Genomic DNA, 6971 nt, shown 5'->3' with positions numbered 1-6971 from the left:
TGTTATCGATGAATTATGAGTGTCTTGTTCCGACTCGAAAAAAGAAAAGCAAAATTTTTTACTGCAGGTTTTTTTTTGTGTGTAGTTGTCCCTCGTGCGCCATCCATTGCGTCCTCTTATTCTCGAAAAAAAAAGACACCTAATGACATCATTGTCAAACCACACTTCCATACATTCCGTGAATCATTCTCAAAAGGTTACGTTTTGTGCTTTTGTTATACCTCTCCTTTCAGTTGCCAGGTGCTACAGGTTGCACCGGACGATAGGCCAGATATGTAAGTAATAAAGACTGTTGATAAAAAGTCGCAAGCAAGGAAATTGCAATTTTCTAATTTTATTTTTCGTTAAAGTACGTAGTATTTTGAAAACTGCAAACTGATGTACACTTCCGCAGCATATCAAACTGTTTCCCCACTGCGATGGACATTTGTTTTTGTCGGTTCCAGCCTGGCGCGGCCGCTAACCCAGATGCCCTCCTGAGCAAATTTTCAAAATGGCGGACAAGCCAAAGAGAGAGATAAGAGAACCAAAGCGATTCTGCAACGAATACTCAACATACACCCCTGTTAAAAAGGTCACTTCACAGAGAAAAGATACAAAATTGTATGATATTGAAGTCACGGAGGTTGACAAACCCAACAAGAGACTGAAAATTCACTACATAAGCTACAGTACACGCTTCGATGAGTGGAGACCCTTCGGGGTTCTGTCCTCGTGTACCGGTTCACAAGAGCCAATACAAGAGACCAAATAATACACAATAGCTAACCGATAACTCCAAAATTTACATACATACATACATACACTTTATTGATGCTCCCTAAGTGAGCTTTTCAGCTCAATAGAATAAAAAAAAAAAAAAAAATACAAATATATAAATTAATTGAGAATGTAAATACAATAATATTATAATTACAAAATATATATCAATAATATAATATATCAACTTAATAAAACATTTGTAAGATGACGTCTAAAATTCCTGGGGCATTTTAAGGACTTAATGTTATCATTCAAGGAGTTCCAGAGTTTGGCTCCTCTGAAAGCAAAGGAGCGCTGCCCTGTTGACAGGCGACATAAAGGTATATCCAAAGCACCAGATGATCGAGTTTGTCTATTATGGACTTGAGAACGTGATTTAAACATATCAGCAAGATAGTCTGGAACAAGCTTGTTAATACATTTGTGCATCATAGTAGCGTCATTTAGAATGAGTTTCTCTCTAATAGGAAGCCATTTCAACGATCGCAACCCATCCGAAATATGGTCATACTTTCTTAGTCCCAGAATAATTCGCCCAGCAAAGTTTTGGACTTTTTGTAACTTGTCAATATTGCTGCTGCTGGTATTACTCCAGACAGTTGAACAATATTGGAGTTTACTAAAGACAAATGAATTTATTACTAACAGAAGTGTTTTCCTATCCAGGAGGTGCTTGATTCTGTTAATTTGGTACAATTTAAAAAGGCATTTAGAGGCAATCTCAGTGATATGTTGGTTATAACTGAGGTGTGTGTCGAGAAGAACACCCAAGTCCTTAACGACAGGCACAGGTGTTATTTCCTTGTCAAAAAGTGTTATACTGAATGATGACAGTTTCTTTAAAAGTTGTGGTAATCCAACAGCTAGAACCTTAGTTTTGTCCGGATTAATCAAAAGAGAGTTTTTACAGCACCACTGAGCGAGGATGGACGTGGGTAATTCGGCAGGTGAAAAGGACAAATACAATTTACAATCATCAACATAGGAGGCAGATAGACAACGTTTAGGAACAGAAAGGAGGTCGTTAACATAGATTGTAAACAAAACCGGACCTAAAATAGAGCCTTGCGGAACTCCGAACTCAAGTGGGAGTACTTTAGAAACTGCGTCACCAATTCGAACGCACTGTTGTCGGTTAGAAAGGTAACTCTGAAACCAATTCAACGCACCCTGGGAAAAATCGAGATTTTGTAGCTTGGATAACAAGATGTCGTGTCGAATACTATCAAATGCTTTAGACATATCTAATAAGACCATGATGGAAACTTTCTTGTTATCCATAGCCTGGAGCAATTGATCTGTAACGTACAACAGAGCTGTTTCTGTCGAGTGAAGCTTTCTATTTCCGCTCTGATGTGCTGCCAGTTTATTATTTCTAATTAGATGCTCCATAAGTTGTCCATGTACCAACCTTTCAGTGACTTTTGAGACTATTGGTAATAATGAGATGGGGCGATAGTTGTTAGGGACATCTGGATTACCGCATTTGAGAATAGGTGTAACCTCTGCTGTTTTCCATGCACGTGCAAATGTGTTGGTAACAAAGGAGTTATTCACAATGTGGGTAATTGTTGTTAGCGTACTGGGTAAACTGTCTTTAAGAATTCTAGAAGATATCTTGTCCATTCCAGGAGCTTTGTTAGATGGTAGGCTTCTAATCACCATTTCTACCTGATTTTCCGTGACTTGATGGAGAACGAATAATTCGGGGCTAACGTCGGTGGATATGTGTAAAGGAGTCGGCACATCCAAATTTATATTAAGTCCATGATGTAAAGATAAGTCCCTGGCTTTTTGAGCAGTAATACTGCCGACGGAAATGAAGAAATCATTTAATTCGTTAGCTAACCCAGTGGGATCCTCAGAAGCCATAAAACTATCTTGTTGTTTATGTGGTAGACACCGGTTAATGATTTTGCAAATTGAGTTAGAATTTCCATTGCTATCCAGGATCTGAGTCCTGACGTGAACTTTTTCGGCCACACGAATCTCCCTTTTCACTTCTTGACGAAAAAATCTGTATCCGTTCCAGTGGAAAGGGTCATTTGTTTTTCCCGCAAGTTTGCGCCATTGGTCGCGCGTTCTCATTAGTTGACGAATTTCTGGTGTTATAAAGGGGTTAGGTTTAGATCTAATTTTAACCCTCTTGACTGGAGCATGTTGACTTAGTACTTCCAAGAACAGTTCGTTGAATGCATCAACTTGATCGTTGAAATCGTCAAATAGGCTTATTATGTGAAAAGGCGCATATGACAAATCACGTAGGAAATTGTCGGCGCTGTAATTAGTATAGCTTCTAATAGTGACGTAACAGGGCTTGATCCTTGGCTTTTTTAACTTCAGCGAGATGTAAACAAGATTGTGATCGCTAATAGTTGACATAAGGACGTCGTTTGAAGCAATTAGTTTCTCATTCGTGGTCATCACAACATCGATTAACGATTCCCCATTCTCCGTGGCTCTGGTTGGTTTATTGATTAATTGGGTAAGGTTAAAAGTAGAGCAAAAATCGTTTAAAGCACGGGATTCTGCGTTATCTTGAAGGAGGTTGCAATTGAGGTCACCCAATATAATGACATCAAGACCTGACAGGAGGGATTCGATAAGACTGTTGACAAGATCATCTATAAAATTTAATGGAGTACTCGGTGGTCGATATACTGTGCAGATGACGAATGACTTATAACAGCGACTTTGCACTTTTAGCCACAATTGCTGAAAGTTATTATCAGAAACTGAGGATACATTCTCCAGTGATGAAACTTTGTAGTTTTTCTTAATGTAAACACATAGTCCGCCGCCAGGTTTGTGCGGGCCACGGTCTTGTCTATACAAAGTGTAGCCTGGAATATGAATGCTCTCGTTGTTGACTGAAGAATCCAGCCAAGTCTCTGATATCGTAAAGATGTCGAAATTATTTGAGACAACGGAGTCCTTTAGCAGAGTGAAGTGTTCCCTGGACTTCAAGGAGCGGATATTTAAATGAGCAATCCTGATGTTTGACTTCGTGTTGCAGGGAAAGCTAATATTTGTGTTCGTCGATGTAGATGAAGAATTAGAAGTAGAGTTTGGTCCAGGATGTGGATGAATGTCGCCGCTAAGATTGTTTTCCAGGAGAGATGGGTTAAAAGACGCTGTTCCGTTAGCTGAGTACAGAAGCCGTCTTCGGAGAAACCGCCTTCGCTTCATTCTTATGTACCATGATTTCAATCCAAAATGGCGGATTCGGCAAAAACTACTAGGATCGAGATAAGACATCGAAGAAGGTTCTGGGGCGCTTCCCGGTGTGTCAAATCCATGCCCAATTGAGGAAAACCGCCAATTAGAATAGTGGCTTAGATTGTTCAAACAGCTGAACAGTAAAAACACGAATATTTTCCTTCGAAATTGTATAGATTAGTAGGCTGCAACAAAAATTTATTGGACGACGTTTAGGGTAAAAACAGCAATCTAACCTGAAAAAAAAGTATTTATTCCGACTCTTTCGGAAAACAACTTTACAAATCTTACTTGTTTATCTCGTAAGTAAACGATGGCGAAGCGCTTTCCGAGCTACCCGATTCTTCTCCCACTGCTTTCACGCTTATAAAACAGGAAACGAGCAAAAGGAGGAAGGTGTGGCTGTTTTGACTAGCCATTTGACGAGGTTCAGTGTGCTCCTTGTTCGACAATTTACATATCAAAACAAAGGAAATTTGTTCCTCTCTTTGATTTTAGCGGTACATTTTCAATTTGCGCTTGCGTAAGAGAGAAATCGCCCAAGACTCCTTGCTCGGTCTTGTTTTGACCGCGAACGCCTTCTTAATTTTGACGGACCCGCTCGGGAAAAGGTGAAAATGACGAGGGAAAAACTTTACTTTGTAGTACGAAAATACACAAAATGGAAAGCCATGATATTATAGTTCAATATTTCGGTGGTACATTGTTAACTTTTTATACAGAGAGTCGGCAAGATGATATAACATCCAAAAATCGCACTCGATTTGAGTGGGCCGATGAAGTGGGCGTGGTCACGAAATTCAGTAAGAGACTATTTGTACCCCGTGAGTTTGATATGGTAAAGATATTTCACAAGTGATCTATGTTTTCCCTTTTTTTAACCTGATTTTTAACGCTAGCATTGTAATTGAAACGCGCTGCGCTGTAAATGCGCCGTAGAACCATTTTACGTACCGTTCGATGTTCTTCAGTGATCTGACTTGTTTTCATCGTATTTCAGTCTAATGCGAAAACATGTCTTTGAAAATTATTATCGTGAAATGGAAATTCATATTGCACATATTATTTCAAAATGCTCATTCAACCAGCTTTTTATCTTATTCTACGATCCGATCCGCACTCTGACCCAAGTTACGGTCCATGATCCATTCGTGGTCCTGTCCGTCATCCGGTCCGAGTTGTGTCGACGCCGAAACAAATGTTTTTTCATAGTAAGATCACCGTAAATTAATTCGACAGAAGTTTTCAGTTTGCGTATTTCAATAAAGAGATAAGGAACAAAAGAGATCTTAAGATAGAGCAGTGTCAACAAAAGGTCATGATTCAAACCCAAAATAGGTTTACAACTAGCTTTAAAAGTAAGTTTAAATTAATTTAAAATTAATTCGTAACTGTTTAGAAGGAAAAAACTGTTAAAATTAACTGCTTTTATTTCAGACTCACTTAATGCTGTTCCTGCCCCCTTATTCGCTTGCTATGAAGTAAAATAATGAACATTTAAAGGAAATGGTAATTGGAGTCTTAAATAAATATTTGTATGCAAAATACTCGTCATCTTCTTCCCCTTTCTTGTTCTTGTCATCACGAAACGAATTTCAATTTTTTCGCGACTCTCCAATTTGTTTGAAAAAAATCGATTTACTGGCCTGCGACGGAAAAATTGAGAAAGGTATTATCATTATCATTATTATTTCTTTGTTCTGGTATAGTTCGAATCACTGGAACATGCTTCATCCTTGTATGATTCAGTTATTGAATTAATTACGTGCTCTGTCTAATTAATCTTCGCTGATGATCATCATCTATTCGATTTATTTCGATTCTGAGTTGTTCTTTTTCCATTTTCTTGCTCCCTCTTTCCATTTAACAATAATTATTTTAGACTAGAATAGAATAATTCAAGGTTCTCATTCAGCCCAGTCCAGTTCATTCAAAATGACTTCAAGACAATAAATGGTAACCGTTTTGCGTAAAATCTATTTTAGATATTACTCTCGCCATTCCCTTTGTCAGAGTTTTGGCATATATCGTTCTATGCTCGTATGTTTTGTTACAGATTACTTGGGATCCTTTTCAATGTAATGCAAATTTTCAGTTGCAAAAATGAAAAAAAAACACCTTTAAAAAGAGTTTTTAAAAAGTAATGATAAATACAAATCAACGTTGGTCTCCCAAAACAGGAAAAATACTAGAATACGAAAAAATGAATTACCAGTAGAAACTACTCGGCAGACTGATTTAAATGATAATTGGATGCGGCCGCACTAAGAGAGTTAACCGGGTTTATTTTTTAAAAACCTGGTTAAAATTTTCAAATAATTGAACTCGGTTAATACTTGTTTGAGGCGACATGACCGGTTATATATTATGAGCGGCCGGGTTGTAAAGTGGATAAACTTAATTGATATAAATAACATAACCCAACAAAATGGAAGATTTCGAGGACCGCGTTCTTATTTTCTCACTTCTCTTTCTTTGTTTTCGTTTCTTTTCATTTCTCTCACGGCTGAGGCATCTATTGAATATCTATTGAATAGTGCGCAAATTTCCAAGTCAGTTCTGTCGGACATGATGTTGATTTTGCGCAGACGTCAGAGTGTTATCAATCGCCGTTGAAGGAATCGTCCCCGAGTTTGGCTGTATCCGAGACATCAGCGTTGGTTTGAGGAAATCTCCCGGAATCCTGCCATGCTTGGCTTCTATAGTATGAAATTCCAGACCTTCGAAGCGTTATGTCACTTTGTCTTACCATTTATAACCAAAAGAAATATTCGCTTTTTTCCGCAATACCGGTAGAGAAGCGCGTGGCTTGTGGCGTCTAGTTAGTAGGGAAAGTTATCGCTCCATATCTGTAACGTTCAGTGTAAGAAAATGCACTTACTTAGAATTGTTCTTGATTTCATTCGTGCTATATTTCATTTCAGAGAAGATTACATTTCTTTTCCATCCAGAAGGGCAACATGAAACATAATGAACAAGTTCTGTCTTCC

Source organism: Stylophora pistillata, chromosome 3 (assembly GCF_964205215.1).
Source record: "Stylophora pistillata chromosome 3, jaStyPist1.2, whole genome shotgun sequence".
In the NCBI taxonomy this organism is placed as follows: Eukaryota; Metazoa; Cnidaria; class Anthozoa; order Scleractinia; family Pocilloporidae; genus Stylophora; species Stylophora pistillata.
Note: the sequence above shows the minus strand (reverse complement) of the source record.